Raw genomic sequence first — 23,876 nt, 5'->3', positions numbered from 1 at the left:
ACCATAAATCTGGGAGAAAAAATAACAAAATAAATAACAGAAATCATTTACCACCGGTATTCTTTGATATAGTGGAATAATATAGACTAAAAGATACTTGGAGGGAGAGAAATAAACTCAAGACACAATTTATATATTACTCATCCTCCCACCAATCATGGTCCAGACTAGATATATTCTGGACCATTAATGAGATTGAAAATATGATAGAAAAAATTAACATTGGAATAAATATTTGGGCGGACCACCATCCAATAATATTAACACTTAAATCCGTTGAAAAAGGAAATAAACACTGGGCAATATACCCAAATATAATAAAGGAAAAGGAATATATAAAATATATTACCAGAGAACTAATATTCTTCTTAAAAGACAATTGGAACAAGGATGCTACTTTGCAAAAAATCTGGGACACCACTAAGGCGTATATTAGGGGTCTAACAATTTCCTACACAAGTAGGAAAAACAGACATAAAAAAGAAAAATTAAGGGATCAAATCAAAAAATTGGAAATCCAGCTACAAAATGATCCACAGAACAATTACATAAGTCAAGAAAAAGCATTTGACAATTTAAATTGGGAATTTCTACTCGAATTGTTAACCAAAATGAATTTTGGACCAAACTTCATTAGAATAATCCAAACAATATATTCAAAACAATCAGCTAAAATAATAATTAATGGAGATACAACAGATATGTTTCAAATACACAAAGGAGTCCATCAGGGATGTCTCCTATCACCTTTACTCTTCATTCTATGTACCGAAACCCTATTAAACCAAATATGCAATAATAAAGAAATAACAGGCCTCAAATCTAAGGGACAAGAATTTAAATTACAAGCCTTTGCCGACGACCAGTGTTCCCTGTAAGCTGCGCAAGTTCGCGCGTGTGCGCTCCAAAATACCCCCGCGCGCACCTTTTTCCTCGGGCGCGCAGTCCCCATCCCCCTGCCAGCCCGCGGGGGGCGGGCGGGAAGGCGCGGGCAGTAGAAGGGAGCCGCGGCCACACCTGCCTCACCATGGTGCCTCCGGCCCCCTCTCACTCCTGGCCTCTCGGCCCTGCCCCCCACCCGCCCGGCCTCTCTTTCTCCGCTGCAAGAGAGGGGGGAGGGGCAGGCATTCTCCGGAGGCTGGCGGGCGCGCGGGGCCGTCGCGCGCTCTTCCCATCTCCCTGCCTGCGCGCCCGCCCGGAACATTCAAAGTAAGAGCGAAGGGTTTTCTTATTTTGAATGTTCCGGGCAGGTGGGCTGGCAGGGAGATTTGGGGAGCGCGCGCCGGCTGCCCCCCGAACACCTGGCCGCCCGCCCGCCCGCTCCGCCTCTCTTTCTCCTCCGCTGCAACACGGCGCCCGGCCACGCTCCTCCTCCCGGGAGCCCAGCAGAGCCGCACGGAGGCGAAGACACGGCGCCCGGCCGACTTTTGGAGCCGTTTTGTTTTCGGCCGGGCGGAGGCGGCGCACGGAGGCGAAGACACGGTGCCCGGCCACGCTCCGCCTCCCGGGAGCCCAGCCGAAAACAAAACGGCTCCAAAAGTCGGCCGGGCTCCCGGGAGGCAGTGCGCGGCTACTTCCTCTTCGCTGCAGAGCCGCACGGAGGTGAAGACACGGTGCCCGGCCGACTTTTGGAGCCGTTTTGTTTTCGGCCGGGCGGAGGCGGCGCGCGGAGGCGAAGACATGGTGCCCGGCCATGCTCCGCCTCCCGGGAGCCCAGCTGAAAACAAAACGGCTCCAAAAGTCGGCCGGGCTCCCGGGAGGCGGTGTGCGGCTACTTCCGCTTCACTGCAGAGCCGCCGGGCAGAGGCGAAGACAACGGCGCCCTCCACTCTCTCTCCATCTCTCTCTCTCTCTTTCTCTCTGTTGCCGGCGTGGTGAACGAGAGAGAAAGAGAGAGAGAGAGAAAGGAGGGGAGAGAGAATGAGAAAGAAAGCGAGAAAGCAAGAGAGAAAGACAGGGAAAGAAAGCAAGAGAGAGAGAAAGAGAGAGGGGGGAAGGAGGGGGAGGGAAAGACATAGAGGGAGGGAAGGAGGGAGAGAGAAAGAACAAAAAAGAGGAAGGAAGGAAGAGAGAAAGGAAGAGGGATGGAGAGAGAGGGAATGAAAGATGAAGGAAGGGAGAGAGAAAGGGGGAGGGAGAGATAGAAAGGAGGGAGAAGGGGGTAGTTAGGGAAAGGGAAAAGGAAGGGCTTGGAGAAAGGGGGAAAGAAAGATAGAAAGGAAAGAGGGAGGGAGAGATAGAAAGGATAGAATTATGGATGCAAGAACTTGCTCATGTGTGATAGCGCACGCCCACACTTACTTACTTACTTACTTACTTACTTTATTTATTTATTTATTTATACTTATATGCCGCCCAGTGCCAAAGGGACTGCCGCTCAGACACTATACTTTTCCGCTCACCCCGAAAAAAATTAGAGGGAACACTGCCGACGACATAGCTTTTATTATTGAAAACCCGATACAAATGGGCATAAAATTAATGGAGGAAATAAATAGATATGGACCTTTAGCAGGACTAAAAATTAACAAATCCAAAACTAAAATTATGACTAAAAATATGACAACGGAAGATAAGCAAATCCTAGCTAGAGAATTAGAATTGGAAATTACCGAAAGAACCAAATACCTAGGAATCAATTTGTCACCTAAATGTATAACCTTAAAAAAAGACAATTACGATTTGCTACTAAGTAAAACAAAGTTACAATTAGAAATCTGGGCCAAACTTCCAATTTCACTGTTGGGAAGAATCGCAACAATAAAAATGTCCATATTACCGAAATTTCTATATCTTTTCCCAATGATTCCAATTAAATTAGAAGGAATATTTTTTAAAAAATTTAGAGAAATTAATATCTAAATTTGTATGGCAAGGCAAAAAAGCAAGAATCAGACTTAAATGGATTCAAGATAGCCCAAAACAAGGTGGACTCGATCTACCCGACTTTAAACTATACTACCAAGCCGCAGTCCTAACATGGGTCAAAGAATGGATACAACTCCAAAATATAAGATTACTTGCCCTGGAAGGTCATGACATACAGTCCGGATGGCATAGCTTCATTTGGGCCAATAAGGCCGCCACACAATCTTACTTTAAACACCATTTGATCAGAAAATCATTATTAGATACTTGTAATTTAACTAGGAAACAACACTACTCTAAAATACCGTTATGGTTCTCGAGTATGGAAGCAATAACCTTTCCGAACACTTTAAGTCTGGCAAAAATGTTAAAATACTCACAGGTATTGGATAAAGAAACAAATTTGAAATCACTAACACAATTAAAAGAGGAAGGAATCAAAATAGATTGGTGGCCTTATAACCAAATAAAATCCAGATTACGGACAGATATAGAAAAATACGGAATTCAGAAAAACGACATACCATTAGACAATTTTTTTAAAAAAAATTATTGTTTTTCTTTAAACAGACAAGACAGACAATATTTAACATTTAAAGGAGCTACCATTGCTCCGCTAGTCATAGAAGTCTAACTGACACAAAAAAGAAAAGTCTAACTATAATCAGATCAATACAGAAATACAATTTATAATATTCCACGTTCTTATTAAAATTACCTCTATATTTCCATTTTTATATTATAATTCATATAATTCAAGTCATTTCTCATATCTATAAACTTTTGTCAATTTATTTCTAAGATATTATTTTGATAGTATAATTAAACTAGTTAAAGTCAATTAATTAAACAAATAAAAGAAGTTACATTTAAAATTTCTTAAAATACAAATATACTCTATGATTTAAAGTCACTTATTCAATCTAAAAACCTTATCCTTTAAATTTCTTAATATTTTACTATGTGTATATTTAATTTAATAAGTTCAGATATTTTAGAGTTTATTCATATATATCTTTAAAACTATTTTTTAACATTCCACCATTTGTACACTTTGTCCCAAATTTTGTAAAACTCTGTTTCCGTTTGATTATTTCTTGTCTTGTCATCATGTCTAATTTTGCACATTCCATGATTTTTTTGAATACTTCTTCATCTTTTGGTATTTCCTTTTCTTTCCATTTTTGCATAAATGTAATTCTTGCCGCAACTAAAATATGAATTATTAAATAATATATTTCTTTTTTATATTTAATATCTGTGATACCTAGTAGGAAGAATTATAGAGTCTTTCTAATCTTCTCGTTCATTATTTCCTTTAACCATTTTTCTACTTTATTCCAATAAATCTTGGCTTCAAGGCAAGTCCACCATGTATGAAAATATGTGCCAATTTCTATTGTACTTTTTCAACAGGTGGGAGAGATATTAGGAAACATTTTTGAAATCCTATATGGTGGGAGATGCCATCTATAGAACATCTTAATTTGATTTTCTTTAAAAGAAATTGATTTTGTTATTTTCCAATTATATACCCATACCTTTTCCCATGTTTCCAAATTTATTTCTTTTCCAAAAATTTTGCACCAACTGATCATATTGTCTTTCAATATCCAACCAATCGTTCTATAGTTTATTAAATATTTATATACCTTTCCAATTAGTTTCCCTTGATTTTGAGTCAACAATTTACCCAATATATTTTTTCTTTTTAAAAAATATAAGTTTTGATATCTTTTTGATATCTAGAGCTAATCTGCGCATACTGCCACCAATCCAAATCAATACCTATCTCTTGTAATTCTTATTTAGTTCTTAATTTTAATTGGTTATCCAATAAATCTCTATATTTCCATATCTTTCCCTCTTTTAAAAGGTTTGGGTGCGAAATGGCCTCAATTGGTGAAATCCATTCTGGCATTACTAAAAAATGATTTTTCTTTATTTCATTCCAAACGTCTATTAGTGCTTTTCTGATGATATTACTTTTAAAATATGAGTGGGTTTTCAACTTTTCATACCATATAAACACATGGCAGCCTAACATTAAGTCATGGCCTTCTAGATTAAGTAATCTTTGGTTTTCAAGAGTTAACCATTCTTTTATCCATGTTAGGGCAGTAGCTTGATAATATAACTTCCAATTTGGGAGGCCTGGGCCTCCTCTTTCTTTACGGTCTTCTAATGAATTTTGTTTTATTCTCAGTTTCTTACTTTGCCATATATATTTTTTTGTAATATTATTTAATTCTGCAAAAAAGTTTGGTCCGGGATTAATTGGGATGACTTGAAAAAGGAATAAGATTTTAGGGAGGATATTCATTTTAATTGTAGAAATTCTTCCAACTAGTGGTAATTGCAAATCATTCCAAATTTCCAGATCCTTTTTAATGTGTCCTAACAATTTTATGTAATTGTCATTTTTTAAGGATATGGCTTTGGAGGTGATCCATATACCTAGGTATTTCATCTTTTTTGTAACTTTCATATTTGTTAAATTTTCTAAATATTTTCTCTGTGACTCTGTCATATTTTTTGTTAGTATCTGTGTCTTTTCTTTGTTTATTTTCAAACCTGAGACTTTCCCATATTCTTCTATTAGATCTATTAACCTTAAAATTGATGTTGGAGCATCTTCTATAATAAAAACTACATCACCAGCGAAAGCTTGTACTTTGTAAATTTCTTTTTTAATCTTCAACCCTTTTATTTCCTTTTCTGCTCTTATTTTTATCAATAAAACTTCTAATGTTAAGATAAATAATAGTGGGGTTATTGGACAACCTTGTCTCACTCCTCTTTGTATTTCTAATTTTTCTGTTTGCTCACTGTTTATTATAATTCTAGCTGATTGTTCGGAATATATAGCATCTATTATATTAAAAAATTTGGTTCCTACCTCCATGTTATTCAATTGTATTTTCATAAAGTTCCAGTCTACATTGTCAAACGCTTTTTTAGAGTCTAAAAATATAAGTGATATTTGTTTGTCTGGATATTGCTCATAATATTCTAATGTATTTATTATTGTTCTTAAATTATTTTTGATTTGTCTTCCTGGTAAAAATCCATTTTAGTCTTCATGTATTATTCCATTTATAATATTTTTAAACCTAATAGCAAAAATTGATATAAAAATTTTGTAGTCTACATTTAACAATGATATTGGTCTGTAGTTTTCATTTTTTTCCTTCTCAGTTCCTGCTTTATGTATTAAAGTTATTAAAGTTTCTGACCATGTTTTTGGTAGTTTACCTTCTGCTATTATTTGATTATATATTTCTAAGATATTTGAAAAAAGTATTTCAATGTCCAGCTTATAGAATTCTGCTGGTATCGCATCCGGACCAGTCGCTTTGTTATTTTTCTGATTTTTAATAGATTGTCGTAATTCTATTTCTGTGATAGGTTTGTTTAATCTTTGTTGTTGAACTTCCGTTAATACTGGTAGGTCTATAGTCCTAAAATAATCAAAAATTAAGTCTTCCTTTATTTCTTCTTTCTCATATAATTTCCTGTAAAATTCTAATGCTATTTCCTTTTTTTCCTCTGTTCTATGTCTTATTACACCTTTATTGTCTGTTAATTTTTTAATAATTTTATTTTCCCTCTCTTTCCTAAGTTTATATGCCAACCATCTTCCTGGTTTATTTGCATGTTCGAAGTATTCCTGTTTTGCTCTTTTTATTTTTTTCTACCATTGATTCTTGTTCTATCAACCTTAGTTTATGTTTTAATATTTCTCTCTGGTTTTTAATTTTATCATCATATTCACCATTTTGCATTTCAGATTCTAATTTTTTCAGTTCATCCTCTAATTCTTGGTATTGTGATTTCTTCTCTTTCTTTCTTTTTTTTTGCCATATAGGAAATTGTTAACCCACGTATATATGCCTTTGTTGTATCCCAAAGGTTTTGCGGGGTAGTGTCATTATTTTTATTTATTTTTTAAAAAAACTCTAATTCTTTCTCTACCAATTTTTTATACTCGGGGTCCTTTACTATATTTCTATTCATCGACCAGTTATTTACTGGTGGATTATGATCTGCCCAGCTATTAGTTTCAATCTCAATATCTCTGATCTTTTCCATTGTGTGTGCTGGGGCCCAGGCCATATCAATCCTGGATCAAGTTTTATGCGGGTTAGAATAAAAAGTATATTGTTTATTATATGGATGATGTTCATGCCATATATCTTTTAATAATAATTCTGTGCGCATTTTCCAGAATGTCGTGGGTAAGATTACCTTTTTTTCTTCTCTTTTTTTCCCCTGTGTAGTCCATTTGGTTATCCGAGATAACATTAAAATCTCCTATTATTATCATATTTTCTATTGATAATTCATTTATTTTGTCATGCAAGTCTTTATAAAATTGTTTTTGGTTGTCATTTGGTGCATAAATTGAGACAATTATGAGAGGTTTTGTTTCTAAATCTAATTGTACAATTAAGATTCTGCCTTCACTATCTCTATATATTTGTTTAGATTCAATTATTTCATCAATATACATTGCTACTCCTCTTTTCTTTTGATTTGCCAAACTAGTATATAGTTTCCCCAATTTTGAATTGTTAAGGAGACTTCTCTTTGATTTTTTAATATGAACTTCTTGTAGGATGTTTATTTGTGCTTTTTGTTTCCTGAGTTTAGCCAATATTTGATTTCTTTTCTTTGGATTATTCAAACCATTAACATTGACTGAAAAGATTTTCAAGTCATGTGACGTCTTTATTTATAATATTTTTTTGTTTCTCTCAGTTCACGCAGTCTAGTATCTAACACCAATTCTTGTTGAACCTGTGGTTGTTTCTTTTTAACTTCTTGCATTTCTCCCCTTTCCTTGCTGGTGGTCGCCCTTTCTTCTTCTTTACCCTTGAGTTCTATCTGTAGTTGATCAAACTTGTCCAGTCCACTTTGTGCAAAAAAAAGCTCTTGCTTGGTCCACACTCTTTATTTTCATTTTCATTGCTTGCCAGGTCAAGGTGAGGCCTTCCGGTACCAGGCATCGAAAGACAATATTCTTTATAATATACTTGTGAGGAAGTAGTATTCTCTTCTGCTTTCTCTTACCCTCTTTGGAACTTGTTTCAGTATCGTGATATCTTTCCCTTTGTGTTTCCAAGTCTGATATCTTGCCTGTTTAAAGATATCGTCTTTAATTATTCTTCTTGCAAATTTAATGTGTACTTCTCTTGGTAAGTTGTGCCGTCTTACATATTTATTGATTGATTGATTGATTGATTGAGTTGAAAGGGACCATGAAGGCCATCAAGTTCAACCCCCTGCCCAAGCAGGAACTCTATAGCACACCAGTCAAGTGGCAGTTCAATCTTCTCTTAAAAATGTCCAGAGTGTTGGAGTTCACAACGTCTGCTGGTAGATTGTTCCATTGGTTGATCGCTCTGACCGTCAGGAAGTTCCTCCTTATCTCCATGTTGAATCTCTCCTTGGTCAGCTTCCAGCCATTGTTCTTCGTCCAGCCCTCTGGTGCCCTGGAGAATAAAGTGATCCCCTCCTCTCTGTGACATCCCCTCGTATACTTGTAGACTGCTATCATGTCCGCTCTGGCCCTCCTTTTCTCTAGGCTATCCAGTTCCCTCAGTCTCTCTTCGTAAGTCTTGGTTTCCAGTCCCTTAATCATCTTGGTTGCTCTTTTTTGCACCTTCTCCAGAGTTTCAATGTCTCTTTTGAAGTGTGGTGACCAGAACTGAATACAGTACTCCAGGTGTGGTCGGACCAGGGCATAGTAGAGTGGTATTAAGACTTCCCTGGTCTTGGAGTGTATTCCCCTGTTGATGTAGCTTAGGATTGTGTTGGCTTTTTTAGCTGCTGCTGCACATTGTTGGCTCATGTTTAGTTGATTATCCACCAAGACTCCGAGATCTCTTTCACAGTCGCTACTGCTCAGAGGGGTTTCTCCCAGGTTGTATGTGTGTCCAGGGTTTTTTCTGCCTAGGTGAAGGACTTTGCTCTTGTCGATGTTAAACATCATTTTGTTGGTATGGGCCCACTGTGTTAGTCTGTCTAGGTCTTTCTGTAATTTTAGCCTGTCTTCTAGGGTATTGGCTACCCCCACCAGCTTGGTGTCGTCTGCGAATTGGATCAGTTGCCCTTCTATTCCCTCATCCAAGTCGTTGATGAAAATGTTGAAGAGCACAGGGCCCAGGACAGAACCGTGTGGTACCCTACTGCCTACGTTCTTCCATGTGGATTTGGAACCATTGAGGACAACTCGTTGGGTGCGGTTGGTCAGCCAACTATTAATCCATCTGCAAGTGTTGTAGTCTACTCCGCTTTTTTTAATTTGTTGATTAGGAGATTGTGGTCGACTTTGTCGAAAGCTTTGCTGAAGTCTAAGTAAATGAAGTCCACCGTGTTGCGCTGGTCTACTGATTTGATTATGGTGTTGAAAAAGGATATGAGATTGGTTTGGCATATCCTGTTTGGACTCTGAAAACTTCATCTATTTCTCTTATCAGTTCTCCTGGGTCCGCTTGTAAGATTTCACCTATTATTTCTGCCATTTTTGCAGATAAATCTTCATCTGTTTCTTCCTCTATATTTTGGAATCTCAAGCCATGTGATCCGGATTGGAGTTCAAGATGGTTATAGCTTCATCAAAACTTCTACAGGCTGCATAATTATGTTCTTCATATTCTTCTACCTTCTGTCCCATGTTTTGGACTTTTTCTTCTGTTGCTTTTATTCTTTTTTCATTCTCTTGTAAATTTTGTTGTATTACTTTCATATTTCCGTCCATCTCACTCATGCTCCCTTTGACTTTTTCAGTTTTAAGTTCACCGATCTCTTTATTAATCTCTGTTTTCAGAGTGCCCATTTCATTTTTCATCTCTTGTTTCATTTCTTCAAAGTATTTTTTTCACTTCCTCTTTATTTGTTTCTAGTTGGGTTTTTGTCTGGGTTTGCGTTTTCTGCATGAAATCTTGAATACCTGTTAGTGTGTCTTGAATAGACTGGAGGTTTAATTCTGCAGGTGACTTTTCTTTCTCTTTTTCTTTTTCCTTGGCTAACATTGTTGTTATTGTCCTTTGTTGTAGTGGTGATGATGTTGGAGATACTTTAGGTGTGGGAGTTGGGTTGGAGTTGGAGTAGATGTTTGTTTTCGAGTTGTTGTTGTTGTCAGCGAAGTCACACTTTGTGCCCTGTAAGAACCTTTCATATCTCAAGAGTTTAAGCCTTATTATACAATTTCTTAATACAATCTCTTATAGTTATAATTAAAGTAATTATTTTAAACAATTAAGAAAAGTACACAATTGTAGTACAGATATGAAAAATGTAGAGTAAGAAGGAGGGGGAAAATATGTGAAAAAGTATATTATATGTTTAGGTAGTGAGAAGGGTTAAATTTAATAAAAATGCAAAAGAAAGATTGAAGAATAGAAAATAATAAAAGAAGGGATTTTAATAGAAAAAAATAGAAAAAAAGAAAAACTGTTCACTTAGGTATAGGGTAATATACTATATTTGCTAAGGTGGGTGGGGGGACACCAGGTTTAGGAAGGGGAGAAACAAAATTTCTAGCACATTTTTTTAAAAAAATATCTTTATTACAAATAAATGGGGGAAGGGAATACAGAAAACAGAAGGACTATTTAGACATTGGTACAAATTTGTGTGGTTTTAAAGTATGCAATTTTAACATAGTATACATATTTACATAGGGGAGGAAAAAGGAGAAGAAAAATTAGACCAGGAGAGGAAGAGAAAGAGGGGGTAAAAAGGGGAAGAGAAAAGTGTAGAACAAAAAGCAAGAGATCAAGAAGGAAAAGAGATAAAACAGCTAGGTGCGAAAGAAAGAAAGAAAGCGAGAATGTACAGAAAATATACAGAATATACAGAGAATATACAGAATATACAGAAAAAAGATAAGACCAGCAATAGGATGGTGTATCGTTTCTTTCGACGTAAAGTTTATATTTATCGTTGGAGTGTCGTTCCTTTTTTTAAGAGTAAATTTCTATTAGTTGGATTTGGATTGTAGTTTTAAAGTTTTTCCAGTGTTACATACATACATATATATACATATATATATATATATATATATATATATATATATATATATATAAACACACATATACACATATATACATATATACATATATACATATATACATATATACATATATATATATATATATATATTTGTTTTCGTAGATTTTCACGGGTATATGTATGTAGATTGTTCTGAGTTCGGGTTTTGCCCCGTGTAATATTTTGAGTGTCTATGCGACGTTTCAGTGAAATCACATTCACCATCATCAGGCTGAAGTTTTAAGCTTCATGCTGCTGTTAATATGGAATGTTTGCAACTGCCATTTGTTCCTTATATATAGTGTTGGGGGTGGAGATTTGGTTTGAATGTAGCAAATAGATTGGGTGACTATGTTTTAGTGATTTGATTGGTTGGTGGAATCACAATTACTTGAAGGATTGACATGGTGATGATTATGATATGTTTTTTTGTTTAAGGCTGGTTTCCAAATCTCTGGTAGGTGGGACATGTCATCACGTTTGTTCATGCTGAAGGGGTGTTTCTCTATCTCTATAGCTTCCATAGTAATTCTTCTGTATAAATTTTCTGTTTTGGAAAGTAATTTAGTTTTTTCAAAGTCAATTTCGTGCCCTGTTTTTTTAATGTGCTGGACAAGGGAGGAAGTCTTTTCTTCTTTTTTAACTGCATTCTTATGTTCTGCAATGCGTGCGCTCACTCTTCGATTGGTTTGTCCAATGTATGTGGCTGCACATGTTTTGCAAGGGATTTCATAGATTCCTTGGTGTTCTAGTTGGATTTTATCTTTTGGGTTTCTTAGGATGTTTGATATTTTTTGGTTAGTGACAAATGAAGTTTTGATATTATGTTTATGTAGAATGTTACTAATTTTGTCTGTGGTGCCCTTGATGTAAGGGAGGAGGGTGGTACCATTATCCTGTTCTTGGTCTTGATTTTTGGGAGGTGTCTCTTTTTTGATTAGGTTTGTAATTGTTTTCCTTTCGAATCCATTAGAAATTAATACATCTTTGAGTTTGTTCAATTTAGTTTTTAAGTGCTCATGGTCAGCTAGGCGTTTGGTTCTGGTGATGAGAGTTTTGGCTACTGAGGTGATCTGTGCGGGGGGGGGGAGTGTGCATTTAAATAACGGTTGGCATGGGTTTTCTTTTGGTAGATGGTGTGTCCTAGGGTGCCATTGGGTTTTTTATAGATTAGTACATCCAGAAAGGGAAGTTGATCATTGGCTTCTGTTTCCATAGTAAATTGTATTTTGGGGTGTAGGCTATTGAGATGTGTGAGGAAATTGTCTAGTTATATATATATGACAGTCTTGGTATATTCAGATTTCTTCCTGTGTAGGATTTGGAAATTTCTGGTGACGTTTTGACGAGGTCCCACTCATCATCTTCAGGCTGGTGTTTCTGTCCTTGTTCTAAAACTAGGACTATCTATCCTAGTCTCCCTTAATTTTCAAATTCAGCAAAAAAACATGTGACATATACAGATAGAATTGTTGGATTGGTAATCAGAAAAAATGGATGAATTAAACACGTGAATAAATGAATTGAATGATTTCAAGTAAATGGATTGAGCTATAAATTACCTGATTTGAACACATTTTTGCTGAATTTTTAATTATTTAAAATAAATTTTGGACTTTTTTTTAACCTTTTATTTTTATACGGAATTTACGATTAAGAAAACATATAAGGGACTATTTTTTATAACTAAATATCAGTGGCATAAGTGTTCTGTCGAGCTCTCTGGTAGAATCCTCCCAAAAATGCACAGATACAATTTCAGACACACATACGTTTGAAAATTCAAAACAATGTTCTTTATAATGAAAATTCACTTCAACCAAGCCCTCTTTTGATATAGCAAAGAGCACTTGTCTCCAAACAAATTGGTAATTTGTACAAGTCCCTTATCAGTTCTGTGATACTTTGCTTGCAGCTCTGAGGCAATTCACAGTCCTTCTTTTTTCACAAAGTGAAACACACTTTGCCCTGGTTTAGTTTCAAAGCGGGGGAAAATCAGCACACGAAAGGTCAAAGTCAGTAAAGCAGTCATGAAACACAACGATCAGATAATCCTCCACAATGGCCAAACCCACAGGCTGCTCTTTATAGCAGCCTCACTAATTACCACAGCCCCACCCAACCACAGGTGGCCTCATTTTCTTTGATAATAATCTCTCAGTTGTTGTTGCCTATGCATCGCTCTCCGCATGTGTGGCTGTATCATTAACTCTTGTTCTGAATCCAAGGAGGAGCTAGATAATTGATCTCCTTCTGAGCTGTCTGCCACACTCTCCTCCTCCCTGTCACTCATATCTTCTTGGTCAGAGGAGCCTTCATCAGCAGATTCCACCGGGGGCAAAACAGGCCTGCAGCATGTGGATGTCTCCCCCACATCCACAGCTGGGCCAGAGCTAACCACAACAGTAAGGATTTTTTTCCATGCTTTTTCTCTCTTTTTTTTGACAATAAGAAGAAATGGATTTATTTTAATTTTAATTTGGAACTATAGATATTACATTTGACATTGGCTTTGGATTTTTTTCCCTTGGATATTCATATTAAGACATAACAACTTCAAGTTACTTTTCTTTTTTCCTTATATTTGGACTTTTTGGACTATTTGGATTACTTGGACTCATTAGCATTTTTGGATTTTTGGTTTTTTGATATTTTCCTTTTCTTTTCTAATTTTAATCCTTTTTACTCTTTTTTCATTCTTTTTCTCTTTAAATATTACATACAGTTTTTTCTTTTTTTGGATTACATATATATATTTTAATAATAATCTATAAATAATTTTTAATAAACATCTTCCTTTTTTTCTTTTCCCCTTTTGCATTATTTCTGCCTTGATTTTTTATTCTTACTAATTAATTAAATTAGGATGTGCTAGCAGTTTTATTTTTTTCCCTTTCCACCTAGTCCCCCCCCCCCCACAATTTTTGGACATTAAACGATTGGTTTTTTTCATAATTTTCCCCCCTCTCTACCTTAGTTCCTTCGCTTTTGGTTCCCTTTTTTAATTAATCACACTTGCTCTCTCTCAAGTATTAATAAAATTGAATTGTGATTTTATTTTTCTAAATTTTATTTTCTATTGTCAGTATTATAGATTTAAAATTCCTTTCTTTATTTAATTTAATTGTGAAATAACAAGGGCGTAGCAATGTATATAGATGAATCAATTGAATCTAATGAAATATACAGTGATGCTGATGGAAGGATTCTGATGGCACAATTAGATTTAGAAACAAAACCTTTTGTAATTGTCTCAATTTATGCACCAAACGACAACCAAAAACAATTTTATAAAGATTTACATGAAAAAATAAGTGAATTGGCAATTGAAAACATGATAATAATAGGAGATTTTAATGCAATCTCAGATGACCAAATGGATTACACTGGAAAAAGAAAAGAAAAGGGGAAAAAAGGTAATCTTACCTGTGACATTTTGGAAAATGAGTATAGAACTATTATTGAAGGATATATGCAGAGAATACCATTTAAAAGATAGACAATATCCTTTCTATTCTAACCCTCATAAGACGTGGTCCAGGATTGATATGGCTTGGGCCCCAATGCATATAATGGAACAAATTAGTAAAATAGGAATAGAAACAAATACCTGCACAGACCATAATCCTTTAGTGATATATTGGAAAGATAAAAAGAAAATAAATAACTGTTCAATTAATAGAAGCATAATAAAAGATCCAGAGTATAAAAAATGGATAGAGAAAGAATTAGAGATTTTCTTTAAAATAAATAAAAATAGTGACACTACCTCTCAAAACTTATGGGACAGAACAAAGGCATATATACGTGTGCTAACAATCTCTTATATAGCAAAAAAATAAAGAAAAGAAAACATGTTATGAAAAATTAGTAGAGGATCTCAAAAAAGTAGAAATGTCAATGCAAGAAGCTGATAATGATGATAAAGCTAAAAATCAGAGAGAATTAATAAAGCATAAATTGAGATTGATAGAACAAGAACCAATAGTAGAAAAGATAAAGAGAGCTAAGCAAGAATATTTTGAACATGCGAACAAACCAGGAAGATGGTTGTCATATAAATTAAGAAAAGAGGGAAAATAAAATTATAAAAAATTTGATAGATTCAAAAGATAAAATGAAACACAGAACAGAAGAAAATAAGGAAATAGTATTAGAATTTTATAGAAAATTATATATGAGAGAAGAAATAAATGAGGACTTAATTTTTGAATATTTGAAAAATATAGATTTACCAGTATTAACTGAAACACAACAACAAAGATTAAATAAACCTATTACAGAAATGGAATTAAAACAATCTATAAAGAACCAGAAAAATAATAAAGCGACGGGCCCAGATGCAATACCAGTAGAATTTTATAAGTTAGATATAGAAATACTTTTTTCAAATATGTTTGAGATATATAATCAAATATAAGAAGGTATATTACCTAAAACATGGTCAGAAATGTTAATAACCTTAATACATAAAGTAGGAACAGAAAAAGAAAAAATTGAAATTTATAGACCAATTTCATTGTTAAACGTAGATTATAAAATTTTTATATCAGTCTTCGCTAATAGGTTTAAAAATATTATAAACGATGTGATACATAGTGACCAAAATGGATTTTTACCAGGAAGACAAATTAAAAATAATTTAAGAACAATAATAAACACAATGGAATATTATGAACAACATCCAGAAAAACAAATGACGCTTATATTCTTAGATGCGAAAAAAGCATTTGACAACGTAGACTGGAATTTTATGAAACTTCAATTAAATAAGATGGAGGTTGGAACTAAGTTTTGCAATATAATAGATGCCATATATTCTGAACAATCAGCTAAAATCATAATAAACAGCAAGCTGACCGAAAAAGTAGCAATACAACGAGGAGTAAGACAAGGTTGCCCAATATCACCATTGTTATTCATCTTAACTCTGGAAGCACTGTTGATAAAAATAAGAGCAGATAGGGAAATAAAAGGACTGAAGATAAAAAAAGAGACTTATAAAGTACAAGCATTTGCAGATGATGTGGTCTTAATTTTAGAAGATCCCATAAAATCTATCTCAAGGTTAATAAATTTCATTGAAGAATATGGGAAAGTCGCAGGACTAAAAATAAATAAAGAAAAGACACACATATTAACAAAAAACATGACAGAGACAGAAAGAAAACATTTAGAAGATTTATCAAATATGAAAATTACAAAAAAGGTGAAATATTTAGGGATATGGATGACCTCTAAAGCCACATCTTTAAAAAATGATAATTATTTAAAATTATTAGGTCAGATTAAAAAAGACTTAGAAGTTTGGAATAATTTGCAATTAACATTGGGGGGAAAAATATCTACAATTAAAATGAATATCCTCCCTAAAATTTTGTTTCTTTTCCAAGTTATTCCAATAAATCCCAGATCGAAATTTTTTATGGAATTAAATAAGATAATAAAAAAATTCATATGGCAAACCAAGAATAAAACAAAACGCATTAGAAGATCGTAAAGAAAGAGAAGGCCTCGGCCTCCCAAATTGGAAATTATATTATTATGCCACCACCTTAACATGGATAAAAGAGTGGTTGACCTTAGATAATCAAAGGTTGCTCAACTTAGAAGGCCATGATTTAATGGTGGGTTGGCATGCCTTTATATGGTATGATAAGGTTAAAACACATTCATATTTTAAAAATAATATTATTAGAAAAGCACTGATTGATGTGTGGATTGAAATAAAGAAAAATCATTTCTTAATAATGCCAGAATGGATCTCACTCATAGAAGCTGTTACACATCCGAATTTAGTAAAAGAAGGCAAGATCTGGAAATATAGGGATTTACTGGACAATCAATTAAAACTAAGAACAAAACAGGAGTTACAAGAATTAGGTATTGATTTAGATTGGTGGCAATACATACAAATTAGTTCCAGATATCAAATGGATATAAAAACTTATATCCTCAGAAAAGAAAATAATGTATTAAGTAAATTATTACTTCAAAATCAAGTAAAGGTAATTGGAAATGTATATAAATACTTAATAAATCATAGAACGATAGGTTGGATATTGAAAGATAACATGATCAGCTGGTGCAAAAATTTTGGCAAAGAGATAGACTTAGAAACATGGGAAAAGATTTGGGTGTATAATTGGAAAATAACAAAATCAACTTCTTTCAAAGAAAATCAAATTAAGATGTTTTATAGATGGCACCTTCCACCATATAGAATTTCCAAAATGTTTCCAACTGTCTCACCTGTATGTTGGAAATGTAAAAAAGAAATTGGTACTTACTACCACGCATGGTGGACATGTTCAGAGGCAAAAAAATATTGGAATGAAGTAGAGAAATGGATAAATAAAATAACAAAGGAGAAGATTAAAAAATCTCCTGAATTTTTCTTATTGGGTATTTCAAACATTAAGTATAAAAAAGAAATTTATTACTTAATAATACATATATTGGTTGTGGCAAGAATTACATTTGCGCAGAAATGGAAAGAAAAGGAAATACCAAAGGATGCAGAAGTTTTTTAAAAAATTATGGAATGTGCAGAATTAGACATGACAAAACGCTTGAATAGAAGTAGAAGTAGAAACAAAATTTAAAAAAATATGGGATAAAGTATATGAATGGTGGAACTTTAAAAATAGTATTAAAAGTTAAAAGTTAAAGTAACAAGAATTTAGAACTATTTGAACTTATTATTTTGAAATTTTATAAGATAGAGTGAAATAGTTTAAAAATAACATAAATACAGAATTTTTGTTCTTTTTTCCTTTTTTTCTCGCTTATAGTATGATAAAGTTAGATGTGTTATTCACTATTTTTTGAATAAGTATTTTACAAAGAAATTTAATCAACATAAAAATATAGAGTTAAATTCAACAAGTATCTAACATATATGTTTGCTATTTCTGTATTGATCTGACCACAGTTAGGTTTTTGCTTTTTGTAGTAGTTAGACTTCTAAGATAAGCAGAGCAATGGCAGCTCCTTGAGTGTTTAATGTTGTATGTTTTTGTTTGTCTTTTAGAAAAACAATAAAAATATATACAGTGGTACCTCAAGATACGAACCCCTCGTTTTACGAACAACTCGAGATACGAACCCGGGGTTCAGAAAAATTTTGCCTCTTCTTACGAACTTTTTTCGTGTTACGAACGCCAAACCCGAACTTCCGGGTTCGGCGTTCGGGAGGCTGCTGGGAAGCCCCCCGGCTGTTTTAAAAGGTGACAGCCGGGTGGCTGGGCTTCCCAGCAGCCTCCGAACGCCGAACCCGGAAGTTTGGGTTTGGCGTTTGGCTTCGGGAGGCTGCTGGGAAGCCGCCCGGCTGTTTTAAAAGGTGACAGCCGGGCTGGGGGGCTTCCCAGAAGCTTCCCGAACCCCGAACTTTTGCCGAACTTCCGGGTTCGGGGTTTGGGAGGCTGCTGGGAAGTCCCCCAGCCCGGCTTTCACCTTTTAAAACAGCCGGGGGCTTCCCAGCAGCCTCCGAATGCCGAACGTGGAAGTTTGGGTTTGGCGTTCGGCTTCGGGAGGCTGCTGGGAAGCCGCCCGGCTGTTTTAAAAGGTGACAGCCGGGCTGGGGGGCTTCCCAGAAGCTTCCCGAACCCCGAACTTTTGCTGAACTTCCGGGTTCAGGGTTTGGGAGGCTGCTGGGAAGGCTGTCACCTTTTAAAACAGCCGGGGGGCTTCCCAGCAGCCTGGGAAGGCCGACGGTCTCCATTGCGGAGCCCAGCCATGTGGGCTCCGTTCCCCCTCTTACCAGCCCAGCAGGCAGCCCGGCCATGTGGGCTCCGCCCCTTTCCTCACCGGCCCGATCAGCTGGCCGGCGGTCTCTGTTGCGGAGCCCAGCCATGTGGGCTCCGCTCTCCTCCCCGCCGTGTCTCTGTTGCGGACCCCAGCCACGTGGGCTCCGTTCCATCCCCCACCGGCCCAGCAGGCCGGCCGGTGGTCCCCGTCACAGAGCACAGCCATGTGGGCTCCACTCTGTTCCCTGCCGGCCCGATTTGGCAGCTGGCGGCTGCCTGGCTTTGTGTTTTTGGCTGGGGGAGGGGGAGGCAGGAGGGCCGGCCACCCCACCCCACCCCAGTGCTTCACCTTCCACCCCTGCCAAAAACCCAAAGGTCCCCACCACAGCACCCGCTGCAGCCAAAACGACAAAGCCGAGCAGTTCCCAAGCTGCCGAAGGAGACTTAACCCCGCCCCTCTGTCCCACCCATCGCCCGTATCCAGCAGAAGCTGCCACCCGAGCGCTCTTGCCCGGTGGGAGGTGAAGCATTGGGGTGGGGGGGCTGTCAGGACACCCCCCACCCCAGCACTTTGCATCCCGCCGGCTAAGAGCAATCAGGCAGCAGCTTCTGCCGGACACAGGCAATGAGCGGGACAGAGAAGCGGGGAGAATCAGGAGGCTCCTTTGGTGGCTGGAGGCTGCCTGGCTTTGTGTTTTTGGCTGGGGGGGGAGGCAGGAGGGCCGGCCACCCCACCCCAGTGCTTCACCTTCCCCCCCAGCCAAAAACCCAAAGGTCCCCACCACAGCACCCGCTGCAGCCAAAACAACAAAGCCGGGCAGTTCCCAAGCTGCCGAAGGAGACTTAACCCCGCCCCTCTGTCCCACCCATCGCCCGTATCCCCCCCGCCGCCACCCGCTGGCTGCGAGCGCTCTGCCAGGCGGCCAGGAGGCATTCAGCGCGTGGAAGAATGGGAAGCTCAAACGCTGGTGGCTTCAGCTTCCCATTCCTCCATGCACTTCGCCCTGAATGCTTCCTGGCCGCCTGGCAGAGCGCTCGCAGCCAGTGGGCAGCGGCGGCGGCGGGGGACAAAAGGCAGCCAGCGCCCGGCTCCTGCCTCTCCGGAGCCGCTGATCGAGTGGAGCAATGGCGCGGGGAAGGAGAGAGAGAAAAGCAGGCAGCGGGGAACAAAAGGCAGGCCAGCGCCCGGCTCCTGCCTTTCCAGAGCCGCCGACCGAGCGGAGCGATCTTCTGCCGACCATGGGCGAAGGGCGGGGAATCCGGCGGCTGTAGCAGCTGGTGCAAGAGGCTTCCCCGCCCTTCGCCCATGGCCAGCAGAAGATCGCTCTTGCCTGGCTCCCCGCCCCTCTTCTACTGGCCACGGGCGAAGGGCGGAGAAGTTGTGCGCTGGCCTGCCTTTTGTCCCCCGCCGCTGCCGCCGCGGGGCTTCCCAGCAGCCTCCCGAACCCCGGAACTTTGCCAAACTTCCGGGTTCAGGAGGCTGCTGGGAACCCCCCCCCCACTGTTTTAAAAGGTGAAAGCCGGGCGGCAGCGTTTTTTTTGCGGGGGGTTTTTTGTTGTTGCACGGATTAATTGACTTTACATTGTTTCCTATGGGAAACAATGTTTCGTCTTACGAACCTTTCGTCTTACGAACCTCCCCCTGGAACCAATTAGGTTTGTATCTTGAGGTACCACTGTATTAAAAAAATTGAATTATAATATAGTAATCATCTTTATTGATCTTTTGTCTAATTATTCCTAGTAGAAAGAATTCTGGTTTTAATGATATATTTGTGGAAGTAATTTGATCTATGTATTTTTTTATTTTTAGCCAATAAGTTTTTGCAATTTCACATGTCCACCACATATGATAGTATGTGCCAATTTTTTCATCGCATTTCCAGAATTTTGGAGACATATTTGGGTAACTTTTTGCAAGTCTTGCTGGAGGAAGATGCCATCTGTAAAACATTTTGTACTGGTTCTCTTTCTGTGTGGTGGCTATTGTGTATTTATAGTTTTTTGTCCATATTCTTTCCCATTCATTGAGGTAAATGTTAGATCCAAAATTTTGTCCCCAGGCTATCATGTTTGTTTTTACAGTTTCTTCTATTGTATATTGTTGTAGAACACTATTATAGAAATTGGAAATTAATTTCTTTTTTGGGCCGAATAGAATTTTATCTAACATATTTTTTTGAAATCCAAAATGTTTTTTATGTTTGTGATAGGTATTCTGTAGCTGGATATATTGATACCAGTCTAGGTTAATACCCTTCTCTGCAAGTGTTAGTTTGGGTAATAGTTGGTCATTTGAATCAAGCAGTTGGTCATAGGTTATTATCATGTTTGGTGAAAATAAATTTGGATGGAAAAATAGTTCAATCGGTGAGATCCACTTTGGAGTCGTTAAGTAATAATTCTTTTTAATAAACTGCCAGACTTGAATTAGTATATTACGAATATAATGTTGTTTAATATAAGATGCTATTTTATTCATATCTGTTAATAAAATAGCATGCCATCCAGTGAGGAGGTCAAAGACTTCTAGTGCTAATAACCTTCTATTTTTCAGAATTATCCATTCCTTAATTAGATTAAGCATTGAAGCCTTATAATACAGCTCCATATTAGGAAGACCAAATCTTCCTCTTGTACGGTGATCGTGCATACATTTGATTTTTATCCTTGCTTTGTTTTTGCCCAGATAAACTTGGAAAATTTTCTATGTAATGATTCAAAAAATGTTTTAGTTAGTTTTACTGGAGCTGTTTGAAATAAATATAAATATCTTGGAAGGATATTTGATTTAATCGTGGCTATCCTTCCCATTAGGGAAAGAGGGAGCTTTGTCCATTTTTTCAAGTCTTTATCTACTTCTTCAGAGGGTTTATCATAATTATCTTTCTTGATTGTTGTGCAGCTCGCAGTAATCCATAAGCCTAAGTATTTAGGGTTTTTTTGTGGATTTAACTGTTGCTAATTCTTCTAATTTATTTATCTGAGTTTGAGTCATATTTTTAATTATCATTTTAGTTTTTTATTTATTAATATTTAATCTGGAGACAGCACCAAATTCCTTGATGAAATTTGTTATTGATTTTAATGGGTCCTGTAGGATGAAAACCATGTCATCAGCAAACGCTTGAAGTTTGAAATGTTCTTTTTTTATTTTAAGGCCTTGTATTTGTGTATTTGCTCTTATATTATTTAATAGAGTTTCTAATGCCAAAATAAAGAGTAAAGGAGCTAGTGGACATCCTTGCCTGACACCTTTACCAATATATATCTTGTCTGTAATGTCATTATTAACTAATATTTTCACTATTGGTGCTTTATATAAAGCTCTAATTAAATTAACAAAATGATCCCCTATGTTCATACTTTCTAGAAATTGCCAGTGTAAACTATCGAAAGCTTTATATAGATCAACAAATATGAATGCAACAGGCTTATCAATATTTTTGTTATAGTATTCTATAGAGTCAAGTACAATTCTAGTGTTCATTCCAATGTTTCTTGTTGGAAGGAAACCATTTTGATCTGCATGTATAATAATATTTAGAATCCTTTTTAGTCTATTGGCAATAATTGTAGTAAAAAAAATATAATCTGAGTTTAATAGCGGTATGGGGCAGTATGTCTGTATATGGGACCTATTTTTGTCATCCTTTGGAACTAGAGTTATATATGCTTCGTTCCATATACAGTGATCCCTCGATTTTCGCGATCTCAAACTTCGCGAAACGCTATATCGCGATTTTTCCACCCGATGACATCACTCCTTTCCTTTCTCATCTTTCTCTCTCTCTTTCTCTCTCTTGCTTCTTCCTCTCTCACACTCTCTTCCTCCCTCTCTCATCTCTTTCTTTCCTTCTCTCTCTTTCTCTATCTCTCCCCCTCTTGCTCTCGAGCGGCAAGCGAGCAGCCGGGCGGGCGGGTGACCGGGCAAGCGGCAAGCGAGCAGCCGGGCGGGCGGGTGAATGGGCAAGTGGCAAGCGAGCAGCCGGGCGGGCGGGTGAACGGGCAAGCGGCAAGCGAGTGGCTGGGTGGGCGGGTGACCGGCAAGCAAGCAGCCGGGCGGGCGGGTGAACGGGCAAGCGGCAAGCGAGCAGCCGGGCGGGCGGGGTGAACAGGCAAGCGGCAAGCGAGCAGCCGGGCAGGCGGGTGAACGGGCAAGTGGCAAGTGGCAAGCGAGCGGGCGGGCGGGCGGGGTGACAGGCAAGCGGCAAGCGATCTTGGGGTTTCCCCTTTGCCTGGGCAGCGGGAAGACCCAGGGAAGGCTCCTTCGGCCGCCCAGCAGCTGATCTGCTCCGCAGCGCGGCAGCAGCGAGGAGCCGAAGATGGGGTTTCCCCTTTGCCTGGGCAACGGGGAAACCCCATCTTCGGCTCCTCACTGCTGCTGCGCTGCGGAGCAGATCAGCTGCTGGGCAGCCGAAGGAACCTTCCCTGGGTGCCGCCCGCCGCCCACGCAAACTCCACCATCTGCGCATGTGCGGCCATGAAAAAAAGGGCGCGCATGCACAGATGGTGTTTTTACTTCCGCAACCCTACATCGCGAAAAATCAATTATTGCGAGGGGTCTTGGAACGGAACCCTCGCGATACTCGAGGGATCACTGTATCAGAAATTTTGGCTTGCTCTAAAACTTCATTAAATAATTTGAGGAGTATAGGGTTCAAGTTTTCTGAGGTTTGTTTGTATAGTTCTGCAGGGATACCATCCGGGCCTGGAGTTTTATTGTTTTTTTTATTAGCAATTGCGTGGGTTGTTTCCAGAGCAGTTATCTTTTTGTTCAAGACTTCTTGATGTTCTTCCTTTATTTTAATTTGGTTTGAATGTTGTAGTAATTCTAGAATCAATTGTTCATCAATCTCTTCTTTTTGTATAAGTTATTGAAAAACAATTGATTTTTTTTTTATCAGAATGAGAGGTTTTAAGGACTCCTTGTTCGTCATATAAGGCTTCAATATTTTTATCTTTTTTCTGCTGAGCAAGTTGGAATGATAACCATCTACTGGGTTTGTGAGTGCTTTCAAATTGTGTTTGTCTGGACCTTCTTAATTTTTGAGATACAGTGGTACCTCAAGATACGAACCCCTCGTCTTACGAACAACTCGTGATACGAACCCCGGGGTTCAGAAAAAATTTGCCTCTTCTTACGAACTTTTTTCGAGTTACGAACGCCAAACCAGAACTTCTGGGTTCCGCGTTCGGGAG

The sequence above is a fragment of the Erythrolamprus reginae genome, chromosome 4, assembly GCF_031021105.1.
Source record: "Erythrolamprus reginae isolate rEryReg1 chromosome 4, rEryReg1.hap1, whole genome shotgun sequence".
Lineage (NCBI taxonomy): Eukaryota > Metazoa > Chordata > Lepidosauria > Squamata > Dipsadidae > Erythrolamprus > Erythrolamprus reginae.
The sequence above is the reverse complement of the archived record's forward strand: the minus strand, read 5'-3'. Positions refer to the sequence as shown.